The following is a 23,182-nucleotide window of genomic DNA, read 5'->3' on the forward strand; positions in this document are numbered from 1 at the left end:
CGACACTAGGAGCAAAAAAAAAAAAAAAAAACTTTGTAAACATAGGCTCCACAATCCATATTTTAAGAACTACGAGCACCTGTTCATTTAAAGTAGCGAAGATGAAGAAATGCTCATTGCTCTTAAGGTACGCACTTGACAGCCCATGTTTACCAGACAATTTTTTCCTTGTTTTTGGTCCATACCACCATCTCTTAAAGTATGGAAAGCAGGGAGCTTGCAGTAGAAGAGATTTGTTTCATGGTATCTAAGATGAAAAATTGCTCATAGGTTTAAAGGTAGGCATTTTATAACCCGTGTTATTAGGACATCTTTTCTTCTAGTGTCGTGTTCTTTCATCTGAATGGGCTCAGGTCGTTATGATACACCCTGACAATTCAGTTCCCGTACACATCGTCGTTGGGACATACTGTTTCAGTATTGTACGAGGGCATGCTGTAAAGTAATGCCCCCGAACTTTTAATGTGAAAACTTTTAAAACTTCTTAAATAAAACAAGCGTTATGAACACTCAACACCTTTATTCTTCATGTCTACATGTTTATTTCTCCACTTACGAACCCAGGCGACGAACACATTTCTCCCAACGAGAGACTAGTTTTTTGATACCGTCACTGTAGAATGTTTGACTTTTGACGGAGCTACGATCTCACCTCTGCTTACACCGCATCATCACTATAAAAGGAAAGTCCTCGAACGTGATTTTTTAAGTTTTGGAAACAGATGAAAATCTGATGGGGCCAAGTCAGGACTGTGCGAAGGATGATCGATAACAGTAAACCCAATATGTCGGGTTGTTGCAGATGTTTCAGCGTTCGTGTGTGTTTGCATTGTCATGCTGAAGGAGAAATTGTTCCATATGTGGACGAACACCTCAAATTCGAAGCTCTATTACACCCCGCTGTTCCTCATGCACCGATATAGCTACGTTACACACCTCCATGTTACAAGCTGCACTTAGGAGCCCTCTAACGGCAAAGGGCTGCAAATATGTGGGCATGAAGAATATAGCCGTTGAATGCTAATGACTTTTTTTAATTTAAGAAGGCTTAAGAGTTTTCACGCTAAAAGTTAGGTTGCATTGCATTTTAGCACGCCTCCGTGTATATAAACAGAAAGACAGAAGGAAGATTAGAATTGAACTCCTGTCGACGATTACGTCATAAGAGACGGTAGGTGTTTATGCCCCTGCCCTTAGATTTTTCCTTTAAATTTGATGACTATCGAAGACTATCACTAAGGAAGTTTTTTTCGTGATTGTGTATGTTGCTTTTAGTTGGTGTTGGGCTGCAAAAAAAATGGTTCAAATGGCTCTGAGCACTATGGGACTCAACATCTGTGGTCATAAGTCCCCTAGAACTTAGAACTACTTAAACCTAGCGACATCACGCACATCCATGCCCGGGGCAGGATTCGAACCTGCGACCGTAGCGGTCACGCGGTTCCAGACTGAAGCGCCTTTAACCGCACGGCCACACCGACCGGCGTTTGGCTGCAGTCCGCTGAGAAGATAAGAGCTCACTCACTTCATATTTATCGTTCAACGATTAAGAAAGGTGGCACAAGGTATTCGTGTATGTGGGTACCAGCGTCAACTGAAAATCTGTTTGATTTCGACCATGCAGTGGTACGGATTCGTATTGGTATAAACTTAGATATGAGGTACATATTGTTTATCGAAACAGCTTAATTTTCTGCATGGTCTATGTAATACCTTTTGAACATGTGGTTCAGTTATCAAATGTCTATCATCAAGTTTAATGTAGCCAAAAGAAAATGTTGCAGTGATCCTCTTAGGCAGTGCCATTCGTTATCAACTGAATATCAATTATACACTGTATGTTATGAACATTATATCAGTACTAACATTATTCATTTGTATATTAAGGATCCTCTGTAACCGATAAACACCAAAGTAGAAATGGCGACATGAACAACGCTTCTTACTATACTAACAGTATCATCCACCAGTTTGCCTTAGAATGAAGTGTTACTGAGGTGTTGGGGTCTGAGTCTGCTTAACTCTTGCATAGTGTTATCATCTTACCTTTTTTTTTACAAGCTACTGTAACATATATGGAACACGTTAGTTGAGAAAGATTTTTTGATGATATTATTTAGAGGTAAGTTACAGTAGATAATATCATACAATTTTCTGGAAGTTATTTAGACACGCCCACGACCACCAGAAAAATAGTAATTCCTGTATCAATAGTATTTCTCTAAAATACATAGTCTTTTCTAGTGATTTTTTGCACATCGACATTTTGTGGGCTGTTCACGTAGCAAACCGCACAACACTAGGTGCCATTTCAGCTATGAACTTATATCAGTTACAGAGAATATATATCGTATAGATGAAAGATGTGCAGATTATTCTAGAGTCTGTACACAACGACTACATTAGGTATCCAGTTAGTGATATACCGACGGCGTTGTACGAAAAGACTAACATTTTCTTATTTTTATTTTAAACATAACGGTAATCATTTGATATTATAATTGTACGTTCTGTATCTGTTGTGCTCTAACGAATAAGACAGTAAAGGTAGTTATTTTGACATAATTTTTTCCCATGTACATCCAGTGAGGAAGCCTGTAACGTAGTTGTTTGTTTGTGAAGTTTTCTATTAGCGAGTCACAGACTCTGCGAGCCGCGTCTCTACGTGCCGGCAGCGCCGCTTCGCTGCCTCATCTGCTCAGTGCCGCTGGAGGTCAAATTAATTGCACTGCTGTGTGTGAGGTCAGTGACGGAGAGGACAGAAGCGCGACGCGGGCAGTATTAAAATACAGCAGACCAAGAGGACATCACGAGGCCGAGAAGTATGCTGTTTCGCTCATTACGCGCATAGAAGTTTCATTTCAACCACAATTTAATTCACTGATTTTCTTTGCAAAAACATTCGTTTAACGCCCACATTAGTTCGAGGGCACGGACAAAGAGAAGTTGCTTACTCCAGATATGTTTTTCAAAAGTCTGATTTCTTCATATTTAATGCTGTGACAAGATTTTGTCGTTACACAACGCCTGACAAAAAATTTAAGCCCATAAGGAGCGGAATAAACGAAGTGAAACTTCAAAAGTAATAGCAGTGTACATGGCTACAACACTAGGAGAAAGGATGATCTTCACTACTCAAGGTTAAATCTAACTTTGGCTCAGAAGGGGGTAAATTATGCTGGCATAAAAGTCTTTGGTCACTTACCTAATAGCATCAAAAGTCTGACAGATAGCCATATAGCATTTAAAAGGAAATTAAAAGAATTTCTTAATGGCAACTCCTTCTACTCATTAGATGAATTTTTGGATATAATAAGTGGGTAATTTCCCAACCCCACAAATAACACAAAACAAAAAAAATTAAAAATATAGAGTGTCATGTAATATTTTGTGTAATGTAATATCTTGTATAGACACCTTTTATTAACCTGACACGTTCCACATCATTACGAAGTGTCGTATTCATGATCTATGGAACAATTACTAATCTTATCTAATCTAATCTAATCACCTGTTCAGAGGGTATGTGATGTTATTTCAGTGATACAAAAGTGAGGTTAATTTATGAAGTGCAAACCGCCTTTTCAGTATAACGTCGCAACCCCTCTGACCTAGATGCATACAATAATTCGGCTGGGAAGTGTCTCATAACGCCTTTGTATCCTCTCCAGAGGCAAGGTGGCAGAAAACTATTGTGACTGGTTCTTTCTGTCCTAGATATTGGCGCCGAGGCGAAGTTGACGTCCGATCTGGTCTCTCTCACGTTCTATCGGGGACAGAATTCGCAGTTCATAGTGTGGGGTTCCTCACCTCCACTGCGCATGAAGTTCCTTTGTATGGTGAACGTATGGTGTGTCTTCACGGCTACGTTCATCATTAGCCCATTCTTTTTTCAACAGATTGGCGCTCAAGGACCGAAGACGTGCAGTGTGACTGGCCAGCGTTACTGCAACATGCTTCGCCAGCATGTCATAATCGCCCTACAGGAGACAGACGCATTGAACTCATCAGTTTTCATGCAAGATGGGCCCCATCGCAAGTCACTCGTGAAGTTCACCAACTTCTCCGAAACACATTTGGAAACGATCGAATTATCAGCTGATTGTTTCCAAATGCTTGGCCGGCCGATCACCTGATCTTACTCCCTGTAATTTCTCGTTGTGGGTTACCTGAAGGACAGGGTTTACCAGGGGAACATTTACACATGTGCTGACCCGAAGTTCAGTATATCAAGAGAGGTAGCCATAATACCTACGGACATTATTCGTTTTGCAGCGCAGAATGCAATCCTGCACTTGCAGACTCTTCTGGATACTAATGAGCGCCATATTGAGCCCCTTTTGTAGCAGTAATTGCACCGGCTTGTAAGGGGATGATGTACCGCAGCAGCACATTAAAAGTGTTTCAGTTAAACTGATTCTGCATTATTTGCTTCCCCATGTCCTTGATACTAATGCTACCAAGTTTGGTCCTGGTACGGTGATTATTTCTGTGTTATAACGTATTAGAAAGTTTAACGATAAGTACCAGGTAAATGACGCTTGTCATAAATATAAGGAAGAGGAATAATTGCAGTAAGGGCAGAACTAGGCTTTCCCAGCACGGCCTTCACTCAACAAATTATCTTTGTGGTGCCTACTAAGAAAAAGATGAACGTACACCACACCCAGTGCATCACATGTAGACGAATTTGTGTGATTAACACAGTCTACTATTGATTACGCTTTTAGCCAGTACACATCATCTTCAGATCTGCAACTCATTCAGCTGGCGTTGTTCAACAACTGCTGCAAGAAGATTCTAAGTAACCATCTATGAGGATGGCCTGTACTCACTAAGTCCGGAAATCAAAAATTAAAAAATATTGAAATGTGTGTGAAATCTTATGGGACTTAACTGCTAAGGTCATCAGTCGCTAAGCTTACACACTACTTAACCTAAATTATCCTAAGGACACACACACACACACATGCCCGAGGGAGGATTCGAACCTCCGCCGGGACCAGCCGCACAGTCCATGACTGCAGCGCCCTAGACCGCTCGGCTAAGCCCTCGCGGCATCAAAAATTAATATATTGTGATCAACACTACATTAATCAGACAATTTGAATATATAGATCACTTCAGTGCCTCCACAACAACACAGTATGGTTTTTAGTAAGAGGAAATTTATTTTCAACATAAAATGGAGAAATTTATCTTAATCTTATCTTACACAAAGCTATCAGCAGGCAGAAAGAACAACACGTACGCACTGTATGGCTGCGACAGCCGGATTGACGAGAGACAACTTACAAACAGATCAAGTCCAACAAAACATGAAACCGTGTATCTACTGCTCGCAACATACGGGAACAGTTGAAAATGTGTGCCTCGACCCGGACTCGAACCCAGGATCTCCTGTTCACATGACATACGCTCTATCCGTCTTTTTTTTCGATATAGTTCCTTCCGTTTGGTCTAGGCGGACGTCACAAGACATCCGCTCAAGTCACTGTCGACCATGCAGGCTTTGTTAATGTGCACCATACGAGTTTTCGAACTCCCGTTCGAGCTCCCGGTGGAAGACGTTATCGCGGCTTTCCGCCCCTATGGCACTGTACATGGCCACACTGCCGAACGCTGGGCGCAATTGCAAACGTACCCCGTTCTTAACCGTGTACGACAGATCACCATCGATCTCCACCGCCACGTGCCATTTTACCTGCAAATTAGCGGGTCCCGCGCGGTCGTCATATACGGCGGCCAACCCAAGATCTGTTTCGCCTGCGGCAAAGGAGGCCACCTCAGGACTGAGTGTCTTCAGCGACGAATCACCCAATTTCCAGCCGCTACCGTGGCGCCTCAGACTCCGACGACGGTTTTACCGATCACCTACGCATCGGCGCTCTCTTATCCTCCCACCGGCCGCCGCCTTTCGGGCCACGTACCGGTGACCCTTCCTGCTGCTACGGATACCGCCGGGGTCGAAACGTCGTTCTCACAGCCTGACGCTACTCCGGCGCCTCTACCAACAGCGACGACTTCCGATCCCCACCCGGCCGGTGATATGGACGCCCCTTCACTTATCGTTCCCGCGACGGCCTTCCTCCCAGAGCGACGCGACTCCCTTCCGTCTTCATACACAGAGGGGCGAACACACAAACAACGTTCACCTAAAAGACGCAAGAGGAGGCACCGTACGGTCTCGGAACGAGACGGATCACCTCCCCGTGATGCTCGAGAGCCCGTCCGACCCGACGAGGCCTCGGAGAACCTGCACGACGACACGAATAACGACAACATGACGCCGACTGTGGCTGTACTGGTGCCTACTCTGCTGGCTCGCCCAGATGCACCTGAAACAATGGACTCCACCGTTGCGACCGCCGCCGAGACGCCCTCCGCTCCTACGAGTGAAGTGGAACGTAGAAATATCACGACAGCGCCTTCAGGGGCGTGGAGTGACGAAGTCGACGAAGGCACGGACCACACGCTGCGGACAGAGTTACCCCAGACGGAAGGCTAGCTACGCCGCCGATAACGCCGTCAGGTGCCGCATGGCACGACTCGTCGTTGCCTCCCCCCTTTTCACCCTCCGCTGATGGGGTTCCCCTCCACGGCAGGGTACGGCTCCAAATTTACTGAGTAGCGACGATCAACACTAACACCATTAGCTCTCCCGTGAAACTTCAACTGCTGCGAGAGATGATACGGGCATCGGACTACTACAGGAAGTACATTTGGCCACACTTCCAGACGTCGTGGCATATAACACTTATCCTTCTCCTGGTGATCACCTGGGACGCGGCGTAGCCATCGACGCCCGAGAAGGCATTCCAGTAGCCGATATCACATACCTTCCATCCCACAGAGCCATGGCCGTCACCGTCATGGGGACGCGTATTGTCAACATTTACGCTCCGTCAGGCTCCACCTGCAGACGCGACAGGGCACACTTCTATTCTGAAGTAATTGGACCATTGTTTCTTAGACGCTGCGGCTATTACTTGCTTGCGGGTGATCTTAATTGTGTCTTGCACCCTAAGGATCAAATGCCCCACTACAACACTTATCAAGAACTGCGCCTCGTCGCCCGCGATCTGTTGCTCCACGACACTTGGGGAGTTCGGCAAGGCGACGCGCCTGGACATACTTACCAGACGAGTCACTCCGCGAGCCGCCTTGATAGGATTCACGTCTCCCGGGAACTCACAGTTGCAGTCCAAGGTGCAGAACTTTGGCCCCTTGGCCTTTTCGGACCACTGTGCCTACATCTGCAACATTCTCGTCCCCCAACAGGTGTACTGGCATAGTCGTGCACCATGGAAGCTAAACATCCCCCATCATCATCCCGAATGTCTTCAACGTGTTACCGAGACATGGGCCAACTGTGAACGTCGCTTACCTAAGTACTGCACGACCTTAACTTGGTGGCTGGAAAGTGCCAAACCTGCCATTCGACGTACCTTGACTCAGTATGGCAAGGAAGTGGCGCCGGCACGCTACCGACTATCTCTACGCCGTTCTCCATGACCTGGACGCCCAGCCGCTCACCCCTGAAACACAGAGTGAACTCAGCAGGATTAAGTCACAGATTGTAACGTTGACGAGCCGCAGGCTGCAGTGGGCGGTCGTGCGGACCCGACATCAAGATTCGGCGGAACAAGGACATCCCACCATGCATCATATCACCTCCTATAGGAATCACCGACGACAACGACTCATCACAGAGAACTGCACCTGTCGTGCCCAGCAAGTCACTTGCTAGGCCGAAATCGTCAATGCCTTTGTAGACCACTACCGCAAAATGGTACCAGGAGGAGACTACCAACAATCACGCTGAGGAGTTTGTGGTACCACACGTAACTCGCAACCTCGCCAACGACGAAGCGGACGAGCTGATGCAGCCAGCTACGCGTGACGAAGTCCATGATGCAATCAACAAAGGTGCTCTGAATAAGTCACCTGGTGTTGACGGATTGCCGATAGAACTGTATCGCGCTTTCCTCCCACTAATGGCGTCACGGTGGACGGCGATGTTTCATCAACTGGTGACGATGGGGACCGCCGTACCGCCATCCTTTGTCACGGGAATTATTACACCCACCCACATTACCGTCCCCTAACTCTGCTTAACGCAGACTATAAATTTTTTACACGGCTCCTGGCAACGCGATGCCGCAAGATTCTGCCTAGCATTCTATCCCTGGAAGAGACAACTCCGGCAGGCTCACTTAACATACAAACGGCCGCAGGAGAATGTCGTGATTTAGAAGCACTGGCAGCGGCGTGCAGACTCCGCGCCGCGGTGGTTGCCATTGATTCTGACAGCGAATTCGACAAGGTGCGGCATCGTGTTCTTTTCTCAGTGATGATCCGAATGGGTTTTCCACCAGCCTCTATCGATGTCATCCGGCGCCTGTACGGCACAGCCGAGTCGTTGCTTCAGGTTAATGGCCTTGTGGCGGGACCAGTGACGACCCGGAGTTCCGTACGGCAAGACTGCCCACTTTCGACCCCACTCTATGCCATAAACCTGGAGCCACTCATCAGGAGTCTGACGAACCACCTTTGTGGTCTCTCTGTGCTACAGCACAATTTTCGATGTCGTGCATATGCGGACGACCTCCTCCTCTTGGTCCGCTCACGGAATGAAACAAAAACGGTGCTTGATTTGATATCAACGTATGGTACTGCAGCGGTCAGTGACATGAATGTGGCTAAATCCACGGCGATGTCCACTGGACGCGGCCTCTCACATGACGACTTAGCACCTCTCCCTTGTGTACAAAAACTACGATACCTCGGTATCGCTTTCAGCTCCGCCGTGCGCCGCTCCGCTGTCATCAGTTTTCGGCGTGCACTCCATATTATCCGCATTGCGGTGCGACAAAATCTCCTCCGCCGACTCGATTCTTTACAACGTGTCCAATACCTCAATCAACATGTGGTGTCCAGAATGGTCCACATCGCGTCCCCCCCCCCCCCCCTACCCCCCGCTGCTATCAAATATTGGACGCAGCCCCCAGTCTTTAAGGTCCGCTACGAAACGCTCACCCTTCCCCCCCGCGAGCAGGAGGCCCATGCCTTGTCAATGTGTGTCTCTGAGCGGCATCCTTGTACATGTCCACCATGCTCAAGCAGTGGAACAGGGGCACCTCCCTTACGCACAGCTTGCTGGAAATCCTTATGCTCGCGACGATAACGCCAGCAGTACCAGTCAAACACATCAAGCACCATCTGACACACATTTCTGATTTCATCGTCGACTTCGGTTATGCTCACACGCACTTACCGACCACTCGTTCTCCTCGACCTAAGGATTTTACACCCCACTGCTTCGTTACATATCCAGCAACAAAATCGAACTCAGACATCCATCCAAGCAATGGCAAAAGGTTTGGCGTCATATCCACCAGCCTTTACTTCCCTCCAACGTGGGGGCAACATGGTACCAAATCGCAAGTGGAAAATTCGCCACAAATCAACGTCTTCACGCCATCAAACTAACGGACTCTCAGCTTTGTTCCATTTGCCACCTCATGGATGATGATGTCCACCAACTGACTTGCGCTGCCACCAGTGACGTCTGTAAACTTGGCCGACAGTTCGTTGCCTGTTACCTCCGTGTTCCCCGGATTTGATTGACCCATGGACTTTTATCCATCTTGAGGATGCTTACTTCCCCGGCACCAAAAATCATGTGATCGTATGGGTCAAGGAATGGAAGACCACCTACATTGTAGGACGTTGTGGCCTCCTGACCTTCATTGCTTACATATTCTGCCCTCACAATCATATTCTGCACATCAAGACGCGTCATTCGAACGCAAACTCGATAAGATAAAGTCAATGTTGTATGAATTCATGTAAACGATATGCAAATAACAAGTAAATCACAAGTACGCACCGAGGTTGAAATACTCGAGGCTGGTGTACACACACACACATTCAAGACACGACGGTCACAAAATCTTTTAGTTCGTAAGAGGAAAACCGCACGCCAGGAGGCCAGTCCCTTCAGAGGACGATTCAACCTATCTACGTCGGCCAGCGACCACCCATAGAGCAGACAGCGTTTGGCCAAGTGAAAGGGAGAACGACCCCGTGTTCGGCTTAAAGGCAAATTCCGCTACATTGTGTGGGAGTGGCCAGCGTGCGTGTTCTTTACAAACATAGCACGCAGTTTCAGAGGTTTTCACAGGGAGACAGCAAACGCCAAACGCAGATGCTACAGATTTCCGGATTGGTCGCCTTAAACGAAACGTGATTCTCCCATTTTAGAAGAGCAATGCTGATTGTCAGACGATATTCCTGACACCTTGAGCTGAAGGAGTAATGGAAGAGACCAAAAGATATACCCCTTCATATGTCTGGCGTGGAGAGGCGCCGTTCCGTTGTCGCTCTTGGAGCGAGGAACAAGTCTCTCCTCAGTACTTCACTGGGAGAGCACCTCTGTCGAGAGCGAATCGAAGTGCGACTCAGTATAGAGTCCTTGCGATTAAGCATTGTTCACTGTGTTGGCCGCCACACTTATTGTGCGGTGTGAATGGACAGAGTTATAGGTAAACGCCTGCGAGCGCATTTTTGAGTGGCATTGCGGGGGACTCGTTATCTGGCCAGTGTACCACGCCAATAGTTAGACTAGGGGCGAATAGGAATCCTTGACGTCATCAAGGTGTAGGGAGAGTTTCATTGGCGAAGGTCAATCCAGACAGAACGAGAGTTATCTTATTTGTCAGCAGCGAGCGGCGCAGACAACAGTCATCACAGCTTACGGTGTTGTGCGCTACAGCTCTTGTGAGCCCCATATTTCCTCCACAACAGTACACTTCACTGCATTTCACATGCAACAGCCTCGCCCGTATTTAGCAACATTCTAACGGATAATTGTTCAAGTTGAGTAGGCGCGACTCTCAGCCAGTCTGCCAAGTCAATAACGATAGAATTGTATAGAAATTTCATTAGCGAATCCTGTCCTTAAGAGGTAACTTCACATTCCGAAAAGAATTCAGAAATAACTTGTTCAGTTCATAACTAAAAGTTCCATTGCGATTTCTCAGAGTTTTTGCAAAATAAATAATAATTTTCGTTAGTTTCATGTTTTTCTTACACTAATTAGCACTACTCCAGTACCCAAGTATCCCACTAGTTACGTAAGAAATTTTGTGAATTTTTGTGCCATTTCCTTACAGCGGACGGCTCCAGAAGGTATTTATTGCTGAAAGTTTTTCATCCATTTCTCTTTAGAACGTTAGGAGAGACTGTCTGACTTCTGTAGTAGTGTGGGGGTGGAAATTGCATCTTGCAGGAGCCACAGGGTAAAGGGTACATCTCAGATTAATCCGTTGCGCAGAATGACAGAATAGCACCCACACGTCGCTCACAACATGTATAATGATGGCGACAAATCACGCCTTGACTTCTGGCCGTACTTACAAACCGCCCACAGTGAAGTTGACCATCGACCGCGCTACCGCGCCTTCTTCGCCAATTACGTACACGCGATCTTTACATCACCCCCGCTCAGCTGGATGGTGAAACACGCCGACGACACTGCCGCCCCCCTTCTGACATCTGAGACTCTCCGGGCCCCTTTCTACATCGTAACCCACAGTGGAGTAGGCGCATGGACACGCGCCTCCTTTCTTTTATGCACTATACCAGAACACGCTAGTTATTCCCCCAACTCTACTGTCTATTGCTTCACACCTCTTAGCTTACATCAGTATTATTATTATTATTATTATTATTTTCCTACACCTTGTTAAAAAAATTGCTCGCCTTGTTAGAGTATAATGTCTCGTGCTATTTCCGCCGGAAAGATTGCATTTCTGTTGTATTTAAGCTTCTACCAATGAAGATATTTTGTTTATTTACCCTATTACCGGTAAAAAGAAAAGCAAAAACAAGTAGCGCGTCTGCCATGTGAGTAGGAGATCCCGGGTTCGAGTCCCGAACGGGGCACACATTTTCAACTGTCGCTGTGTGTTACGAGCAGTAGAAACACGGTTTCTTCCTTTGCTGGACTTCATCTGTTTGTCAGTTGTCTCCCTTCCAAAGATTCGATTGCCTTTAAATTAAGTGAACTGTAGTATTTTGAAAAAGGAGCGGGAGCCTGTAAAATACAGATCAGTAAGAGGAAGAAACCTATGAAGAACCAAAATCAAGAGGACTTAGTATTGATCTTGGTAGTCAGCCGTAACACACAAAGCTTAAAACGTTCAGGAAGAAGGTGATGATATGATGATCATGTTCATCATCATGAATAGATCTCCACCACACAGATTTGTTTCTTTTCTATTGCTATTTACTATTCTATACGATGCAGAAAAGTGAACGATGCATAGAAATATTCCGGAGACATTGTTACCAGCATGAGGAAGCGGAGAATGCTGTTTTTTGGTCATCTGGAAAGAACAAACCCGCGAAGACTTACTCATGGCATACATTCATCAATTTCAAAAACAAAATCGTATTCAAAATGGGCAATCCAAGTTAAGAAGGATTTACAGGAAGCTGAAATTTCGCGTGATGACATTCAGGATCGAGAAGTTTTCACAGAAAAAGTCAGAATTACTAAAAACCTTATTTCGCTTACTACGCCAGTCCTGCCTGCAAATGGTCAAAACAGAGAAAAGAAGCACAGTCAGCCAAAATGAAAATCTACTGGCAAAAGAGGAAAACACAATCAAGGAAGAGAGAAAAATCTTCGTGGTCCATAGCAAGCCGCAACGATAGCAAAAAAAAGAAGAAAAAAAATTCCGGAGAAAATTGTGGGTGTTGTCAGCTAGGCGAACAAGTACACAACAGAGAAGCAGGCCATGTCATCCAGTTTGCCCTTTACCGTAGAGAAAGTAACGAGCCTGCTTCTGCAGGACAGATGCGATTAATTTGTAGTTTTTAAAAGTGCGGGTACACCAAGGACGGCTAACGAGACCGTCAGAGCCACACAATTTTCTTCTCTTACAAGCAATCTCTGGTTCAATAAATGTTATTCATCGGGGTTTGTCATATATCTTCTATGAACAGCGTATAAAACACAGCTTTGTGGCTTGACAGCCGCCATTAATCGTGTAAACGTAGGTAGTATAAACACGCAGAACATTATTCGCATTTATTATACGCTGCAGTGTAACGACAGACGTGAAGGACTTCAACGTGTTTGAAACAATTTTAATGACAAACGAAGAAATATGTTTTACTTCTGTTCCCATATTTCTTCTTGCGTTTTTTCAACAGTGGTGTATACAGTCCTTTCACCCATCAGTTATGATGTACTGCAGCAATTCCCTGTTTTAAAGGAGCGCTAACTTTTTAAATCAAGTATAAACTGTAAGGGTAAATGTTTTATGTGGGTGTCTCCTCCTACGAATGTAATAATTGTCCAGTAGCCCAAAAATATTAAGAGATCACTCAAGATGCCAGCCGGGTGGTTCTAGGCGCTACAGTCTGGAACCGCGCGACCGATACGGTCGCAGGTTTGAATCCTGCCTCGGGCATGGATGTGTGTGATGTCCTTAGGTTAGTTAGGTTTAAGTAGTTCTAAGTTCTAGGTGACTGATGACCTTAGAAGTTAAGTCCCATAGTGCTCAGAGCCATTTTAACCAAGCCATCACTCAAGATATTATGAGACATCCTCGAGAATTTATCATTCCACTTCATATATTTGATCAATTAATGTTAACATTCGTGCAAGGTTTATAAATACACTATGTGATCAAAGGTATCCGGACACCTGGCTGAAAATGACTTAAGAGTTCGTGGTGCCCTCCATCGGTAATGCTGGAATTCATCATGGTGATGGCTGACCCTTAGCCTTGATGACAGCTTTTACTCTCGCAGACATACGTTCAATCAGGTGCTGGAAGATTTCTTGGAGATTGGCAGCCGATTCTTCACGGAGTGCTGCACTGAGGAGAGGTATCGATGTCGGTCGGTGAGGCCTGGCACGAAGTCGGCGTTCCAAAACATCCGAAAGGTGTTCTATAGAAGTCAGGTCAGGACTCTGTGCACACCAGTCCATTACAGGGATGTTACTGTCGTGTAACCACTCCGCCACAGCCCGTGCATTATGAACAGGTTCTCGATAGTCTTGAAAGATGCAATCGCCATCCCCGAATTGCTCTTCAACAGTGGGAAGCAAGAAGGTGCTTAAAACAGCAGTTTAGGCCTGTGCTGTTATAGTGCCACGCAAGCCCTCTTCATGAGAAACACGATCACACCATAACACCACCGCTTCGAATTTTACTGTTGGCACTACACACGCTGGCAGATGACGTTCAGCGGGCATTCGTCATACCCATTCCCTGCCATCGGATCGCCACATTGTGTACCGTGATTCGTCACTACACACGTTTTTCCACTATTCAATCGTCCATTGTTTACGGTCCTTACACCAAGCGAGGCGTCTTTTGGCATTTACCGATGCGGTGTACGGCTTATCAGCAGCCGCTCGACCATGATATCCAAGTTTTCACACCTCCCACCTAACTGTCATAGTACTTGCAGTGGATCGTGAAGCAGTTTGGAATTCCTGTGTGATGGCCTGGATAGATGTCTGCCTATTACACATTAGGACCGTCTTCAACTGTCGGCGGTCTCTGTCAGTCAAAAATGGCTCTGAGCACTATGGGACTTAAGTTCTGAGGTCTTCAGTCCCATAGAACTTAGAACTACTTAAACCTAACTAACCTAAGGATATCACACACACCCATGCCCGAGGCAGGATTCGAATCTGTGTCCGTAGCGGTCACGCGGTTCCAAACTGTAGCGCCTAGAATCACTCGGCCACCCCGGTCGGCTCCAGTGCCGGCTAACAGCCTATTACTGTAGAGGAACACCAAGGGAGCTGCCGACTTCAACTTCCCCATGCGACAAACAGTTCACCATCAACACTGCCGCATGCCCTCACTTGCTGAGACACTGCTGAGAGGTTTGGAATTCAACCAAAGACATTGGCACAAAGAATGGCGATCAAAAACTTTACGCCAACACCTCTCCTCCCCTTGCCAACCGAATACTGGGAGCGAAAATTTCATCCACCACCAACATTCGAACTGACCCACTACGGAGGCGCGTAATGTGCTTCATCCCACTAGGGGACACGTTTCCATTGACTCGCGGCCCAATTCGATGATACCACCCACACAGCAATTGTAACACGATGTTGTTGGGAACACATAGGGGTCGTCAGTTGCGAAGACTCGTGTTCAGCAATGCGCGTTGTACAGCGCGCTCCGAAACACATGGCCGGCCGGAGTGGCCATGCGATTCTAGGCGCTCCAGTCTGGAACCGAGCGACTGCTATGGTCGCAGGTTCGAATCCTGCCTCGGGCATGGATGTGTGTGATGTCCTTACGTTAGTTAGGTTTAATTAGTCCTAAGTTCTAGGCGACTGATGACCTCAGAAGTTAAGTCGCATAGTGCTCAGAGCCATTGGAACCAACCGAAACACATGTGCCTGCAGTAGCATCGTACTCTGTCTAGCACGGAATGCCTGCTTCACACAGCGGGCAAGCTTCCGATCTCCGCGTTCCCTTGTCAGTGTGTGGGTATTATGTTGTCGAGTTGCGCAACGGATTGATCTGAGAAGTACCCTTTGGCTCCTGCAAGAAGAAATTTCCACCCCATACTACTACAGAAGTCAGATAGACGCTCCTAACCTACCAGAAAGAAATGCCTGAAAAACTTTCAGCAATAAATATCTTCTGGAGTCGACTGCTTTAAGGAAAAGACACAAAAATATTCTATTTTCTTATGTAACTAGTGGGATACTTGGGTACTGGAGTATTGCTAGCTAGTGTAAGAAAAACGTTAAACGAACGGAAAATATAATTTATTGCAAAATCTGAGAAAATCAGGTGAAACTTTTATTTATAAACTGATTCACAAATTTGCAGGTTTTTTTCGGAATAGGAGATTACCTCTTATGGACAGGAATCCTGTTAATGAAATTTATATACAAAGTGTGGGAAACCTCTTTTATCCCTTTTCTTTAAGATACTGGGCAGAATAGCTGACAGCTGCGCCAACTCAACTTGAATAATTATCCGATTGAATTTTTGTAAGTACGGTAGAGGCTGTCGCGTGAGAAATGTAATGGAGTGACATGAATGAAGTATGTTATTTCAAATGGAGGAAAGATGGGGCTCGCCTACACTGCAGCGCACGATGCCGTGAGCTGCAACAACTGCTGCCTTCGTCGTTCGCCGCTGGAAAATAACAAAACTATCTCTTTCTATATGGATTGACCTTCGCCAATCGAACTGTCACTTGATGAAGTCAAGGACTCCTACCTGCCCCTTGTCTAACTACTGGCGTGGTACACTGGTCAGATAACCAGTCCACCACGATGCCACTCAATGTTAGCTCGCAGCCGCTAACTAGTACTCTGTGTTCACACCATACATTAAGTGTCGTAGCCAACGCAGTGAACAAATGCTTAATCGCGAGCAACTCAGTACAGAGTATCACTCCCATTCACTAGCAACAGAGGTGCTCTCTCAGTGCAGTACTGAGTAGAGACTTTGTTCCTCGTTCTCTACGCACACGCACGAGCGCACTCGCTCCCACTACGAGTTCCCACTTCAAGAGCGTCACCGGAACGCTCCTCTCCACGCAAAAAGCGAAAGGGTATATCATCCGCTGTCTCTCCTTCACTCCTGCATCTCATTGCGTCAGAAATAGTCCGCCTATCAGCGTTACTGTTACAAACGGGAGAATGGCGCTCCGTTTAAGCCGACCAATCCAGAAATATATAGCATCTGCGTTAGGCGTTTACTGTCCACATGTGAGAACTCTGAAACTGCGCACTAGGTATGCCAAAAAATGCGTATGCTGGGGCTCTGCCAAACAATACAGCGGGTTTTGCTTTTAAAGTGAACACGCAGGCCATTATCCCTTTTCTCTGGCAAAAACTGTTTTGGTCCATGGGCTGTCAGCCGGCCGGCGCAACTGCATGCTAATTCACCCTCCTACAGACTTCCAGCAGGCTAGTTGCCTCCGCCAAACAAAAACTCCTGGGTCCGCAGCTCGTGGTCGTGCGGTAGCGTTCTCGCTTCCTGTGCCCGGGTTCGATTCCCGGCGGGGTCAGGGATTTTCTCTGCCTCGTGATGACAGGGTGTTGTGTGCTGTCCTTAGGTTAGTTAGGATTAAGTAGTTCTAAGTTCTAGGGGACTGATGACCGTAAATGTTAAGTACCATAGTACTCAGAGCCATTTGAACCAAAAACTCCTGTGGCCATCATGTCTTGAATGTTTGTCTATGCCAGCCTCGACTTTTTAATCTCGGTGCACACTTGCGATTTATTTATTATATTTGTATATCAATTAAATGGGAATATGTAAAAGTTGACTCTACCCTATCGAATTTGGGCTCGAATGAAATGTCTTGATATGCAGAATACGATGGTGAGGTCGGAATATGTAAGAAATGAAGGTCAGCAGACCACGCCATCTTACACGCTGAAGAGGTTTGGATGTGCAACACTTTGTCGCCTACCTGTGGTTTTATAGTCCTTCAACCACTTTCCGTAGTAGGACGAAAACAGCCGACCAGCTTAATGGCTTGCAAGATGCTCGTTCTCAGCTGCCAAGCTATTATAACAATCACTTATTTTAGTTGATTTCCCTACTTGCGGATCATGTCGTCTCTACAATGAGTTCACTGGTCATCAGGGCTCACCACTGAAGACAATTCCACTCCTGTGAGACCTGAGTTTCTCCTGGCGTATACAACTTTCAAATAACTTCCGGGAATTCAGCCAGGTAACACTTTCAGCGACCGCCGATATTTCGGCGGGAGAACACCCCGCCATTTTCAAGGCAAACTGCAACGGACAGGCGACGTACATGCAAATTTAATACCTCGGTTCTCGGACCCAAGCAGGAAAGATAACACACACACACTGAACACTAGTGCCACCAAAGATGGCCAAAGTCAGAGCTATCGATAGTGAGACTATGAATTCGCAGGTGAGGTAGCATTGAGTCTGTCCCTCTGTTTCTTGACAAGGGAGAGAGCCGGATTCCAAACAGAGTTTAAACAGAAACCTCCATCCCTGTTAACAAGGTTGCTCGCTAATTTAATCTCAACTGCCTCCCGAATCACACTGTCCCAGTAGCTGGACGTGCATGCCAATATCTCGGTGTTATTATATAACATGGAGTGACCAGTATCCAATCAATGTTCGGCAATAGCAGATCTATTTGGCTGCTGTAATCGTGTGTGCCGTTTATGCTCAGTACATCTGTCCTCCACGGTCCTGATGGTTTGACCAATATATGCCATGCCACAGCTACAAGGGACACGATATACACCCGCCTTACGCAGTCCAAGATCATCCTTAACGGAACTCAAAAGTGCTCTAATTTTAGATGGAGGTCGGAAAACACATTTCACATCGTATTTCCGTAAAATACGACCGATCTTATTGGACGTGTTTCCTACGTAAGGCAAGAAGGCAGTAGACTTAGGTGTTGACTCAGAATTATCATCAATCACCTGATGTACAGTTGGTCGATAGCGCAACGCACGTTCAATCTGTCTATCACTGTAACCATTTTGACGAAATGTAACTTCAAGATGGGACAGCTCAGCTGGCAAAGTCTCAGCGTCAGAAACGATATGTGCCCTGTGTACCAAGGTACGAAGTACGCCTTCACGCTGAGCCGAATGGTGACAACTATTAGCTTGTAAGTACAAGTCGGTGTGAGTACGTTTCCTGTAGACTGCATGTCCCAATGATCCATCATCCTTCCTCCTAACCAACACGTCGAGAAAGGGAAGGCAACCATCCTTTTCCACCTCCATCGTAAAACGAATGTTCGGGTGGATCGAGTTCAGATGTTCTAGAAAGACATTCAAATTCTCCCTACCGTGAGGCCAAACAACGAAGGTATCGTCAACGTATCTATAGAAACAGGCGGGTTTTAAAGGCGCCGACTCCAATGCACGTTCCTCGAAGTCTTCCATAAACAAATTTGCGATCACAGGAGACAACGGACTACCCATCGCAACTCCATCTGTCTGCTCGTAATACTGGTCATTAAATAAAAAGTAAGTGGATGTCAACACATGCCTAAAGAGATTAGTTAAATCAGCACCAAACTTGGCTTCAATTAACCGCAACGAATCAGACAGAGAAACACGAGTGAAGAGAGAGACCACATCGAAACTCACTAAAATATCAGAGTCATTCAGCCTCAGTCCCTCCAAAAGACGTAAAAAATCAGCTGAGTTCCTGATATGATGTTCACACCGTCCTACTTGTGGACTCAACAGAGATGCAAGATGCTTGGATACACGATATGTCGGGGCGCCGATGTTACTCACTATAGGACGGAAAGGAACCCCTTCCTTATGAACCTTTGGAAGGCCATATAACCTAGGGGGAACCGCACTATAGGTGTTAAGCCTCTTGATTGTATCCTGCGACAAACCACTTTTCTTCAGGAGGCTGTTGGTCTTTCTCTCAACACTTTTCGTGGGGTCAGCATCGATTCTGCGATACGTTGAATCAGATAGTAAACGTTGCATCTTTTGTACATAATCATGTTTATTTAAAACAACGGTGGCATTGCCCTTGTCAGCAGGTAAAATAACAATACTGGGATCAACCTTGAGAGAGCGTAAAGCAGCCCTCTCTGCTGCTGTTACATTACTCTTGGGTGGACGAGCCCTAGTCAAAACACGGCATGCCTCCCTCCTAACTTCCTCTGCAGCGTCAGGAGGTAGTTTGCAAACTGCCTGTTCAATTGAACTAATAAAATCAACTACCGGCAAATTCTTCGGAGTGGGTGCAAAATTTAATCCTTTCCCTAGCACGGATAAGGTTGCGTCGTCAAAAGATTTCTCTGTGAGATTTATCACAGAACGTCGAGATATAACATCCGACTCCGCGCGATGAAAACGTTCAAACTTTGCCAAATGCCGGGCAGTAACGGAGTTGTACTCCCAGTCAGCTTGGGTCCATGAGGCACCGTCCAACCAATCCCAAGTGAAATCAGACACTTCAGATGCAACCATTAAATGAAAACGATACAATTCTTTGGAAACAGAATCCAAACGTCGACGAGTAAAACGAATCCTTTCGCGAACAAGAGCCAAGCCAGCACGTTGCTTAATTCGGTTGGCGGCAGGAGAATTAATATGGTGCACAACCTTAGCAAATGTTGGGACATGATTTTCATCACGACACCTCAATAAAAACGACAAAGCACATTGCAGTCTGACTCGACAGCTACGAAGTTTATCCAACTTACGTAAACACCGATACATTTCCTCCCCGTAGAGGTAAACAATGTGAGACCTGAGTTTCTCCTGGCGTATACAACTTCCAAATAACTTCCGGGAATTCAGCCAGGTAACACTTTCAGCGACCGCGACCGCCGATATTCCACTCCTGTCAATGAGAATTTGGGCGAAGACGTATCTTGGGACGTTCTGGATAGCAGTTGATACCAACCGGACTGTCGCCTGCCTTAACAGCCCGACAACCAGGAGTGATGGTCTGGGGTGCCGTTTCTTTCATAGCAGAACCACTTTGGTTGTCAGCTGTGGCGCCCTTATGGCGCAGCAGTACGTCGGCGATATTATACACCCTTTTTGTGGCCCTTCATGGCAAACCATCCTGGGCTTACATTTCAGCGAGATAATGTCCTTCAGCACAAGGTGAGATTTTCTACTGCTTGTCTTCACGCTTACTAAACCCGACCTTTAACAGGGAGGTCGCTGGATCTTTCCCCAACTGAGAACATTTGGAGCATTATGGGCAGTGTCCTCTAATCAAATCGGAATTCCTCTCTGAGACACACCCCTGTTCTTCTTAGGGATGTCATATTTGTCCGTTCAAGATCTCTTATTTCCTTTCTCGACAGAGCCCATTTCACAAAGCCATAAAACTCAGCAGATATTGTCATCACATTACAAAATTTCATTTCAGTATACTTCCTTGGTTTTCTTTACTAAGCATTTTGTTTATACTGACACACATCAATTGGTATTTATTTAAAAAATGGTTCAAATGGCTCTGAGTACTGTGGGACTCATCTTCTGAGGTCATTAGTCCCCTAGAGCTTAGAACTAGTTAAACCTAACTAACCTAAGGATATCACACACTTCCATGCCCGAGGCAGGATTCGAACCTGAGACCGTAGCGGTCTCACGGTATTTATTTAATTCATTCCTAAGATCTTCATTTTGATCATACATTATCAAACATTACAAATTTCCTAAGGGCAGTTGCAATGTTTGAACGGACTGGATCTTTCCTCTTGAACATTATTACGCTGTATTTTTAAAAGATATCTCTAGGTCATAATTTACAACAGTGTAGCATGGCCAGTTACAGGCCAATTTCATTGCATGTTATTAATATCTTTGCACGAACAAACATAACTGTATTTCACATTGTTCTGCAAATTTCTAAACGTTTCATACTCCGTTTTGAACTTTCTGTGGCTGCGTCAGTAAAAGTACAGTGCAAAGGGAGATTCTTGTGATTGCATCGAAAGATCTACGTCACTCCTTCCCCACCCCACCACCACCACCACCACCACCAACAACAACAACAACAACAAAAACACCACCTCCTTCCCCCATGACAGCACAGATGGAAGCATCAACATAGAAGGAGCTGTAATTCGTACGTCAATTCTTTAACCATTGAATACAAATCAGTGCACTAGACAGTATGTTTCATTTCAAAAAGGCTTTCAACACAAACGGATATTGTGGGTAATGGACCACAGATATCGTTGTAGCAGACTGCTGAAAATTTCTTTGCCGTTGTTTACTTCTTTTTATTGTACCACTCGCATATCTCTACTACAAAGGGCATCTTACTTTTAGGGTGTATCTATCAGTCTTTTATCATTTTCTTAAGAAAAAATTAATCACACGTTCCATGACCTATTTCTCTGAGCCAAGGGATACATTGTAACCTAAGTAAACGAGTAAAATGTATTTAAGTACAGTCGTATGTCGCTCTCTTTTGTGGAAAAAGACCGATAGTAGACTGTAATAAAAGGTAATGAAAAATGGCAGTATGTCAAACTTCTTAAGACATCTCCTAACCGTAATGCTGTTTTCATCTGGTCTAAGACCAATCGCTGTAAAGATGAAAATGCACACGCCACACTCGTATCGGAGCAACAGTAAAACTTTCTACCAATTTGTCTGTTTCATAGGACTTTATTTACTTGCATGCTATGTGATACAGTATTTTATTACGGATTTCAGCTACAAAGTTAAAATTAAAATAAAACTCTGTCTCCCGAGTCCCGGTGTGCCTCGAAGATGAGAGTGGGGTAGAAATTATTTAACATTATTCCCTACGTACAGAAGAAATTTTGTACCATGTTGTAACGCCACCACTATTGTTTTGGCGTTACCTCAGAAATTAGCAGTTCAGCCACAGCAGGGAATGCAACTGACGGTCGCTACTGTGCTGCCACGCCGATTACAGCATCGGGACTGTTTATACTGCACAGGCCTGACGAGGCCCACCACCGCAATGCTGCAGTCGCAGCCGGAAAACGGAGCTCTCGCAGGACGAGGCAGGCCGTTACTACACGCCCAGGCCACGCACTTGTTGTACTGAGCATGGCTGGAAACAGCGTGTCAGTGCAGCAACTGGGTCGTGAACAAGTATAAATAATCACCAGCAGGAAAATGCTCATATAGGAGTACAAAAAAGGCGAATATGCTCCTGTTTAAAACACTCTGAATGGAAAGTTGGATACCAGCTGCCTCGATCTCCCTTCCTCACCACATTGAAACATTTTTCCAAAAATTTTGGTAGGCGAACATATTCGCGCTCTTTTAAAAATGCAACTCACCTCCCATTCCCACAAGCACCCCTAACTGTAACTCTCTAACACCTGCTAGTCCATGGCCGTAAGTGACTCATACTCATCCACTCTCACTTGCCCATTCTCACTCTCTTATTCAGACCAACACATTCTCGTTAGCTCTTTTTGTCTCTCTAGCCGTCACTATCTTTGGTTTCACATATACAGTCTCCTTCGTTTTGTTCTACTAATACTGGCACCTCTCGCTGTCACTGTTTCCTTCTTGCTCTCTATTACCGCCGCTACGTTATTTCAGCAACTGCTGTATCTTTTGATTGCCACTATTTCTTCCTCGTTGTCATTCTCACAGACTCATCATCACTGCCTCTCACCCGCGTCCACTTTCT

The sequence above is a fragment of the Schistocerca americana genome, chromosome 6 (assembly GCF_021461395.2).
Source record: "Schistocerca americana isolate TAMUIC-IGC-003095 chromosome 6, iqSchAmer2.1, whole genome shotgun sequence".
In the NCBI taxonomy this organism is placed as follows: Eukaryota; Metazoa; Arthropoda; class Insecta; order Orthoptera; family Acrididae; genus Schistocerca; species Schistocerca americana.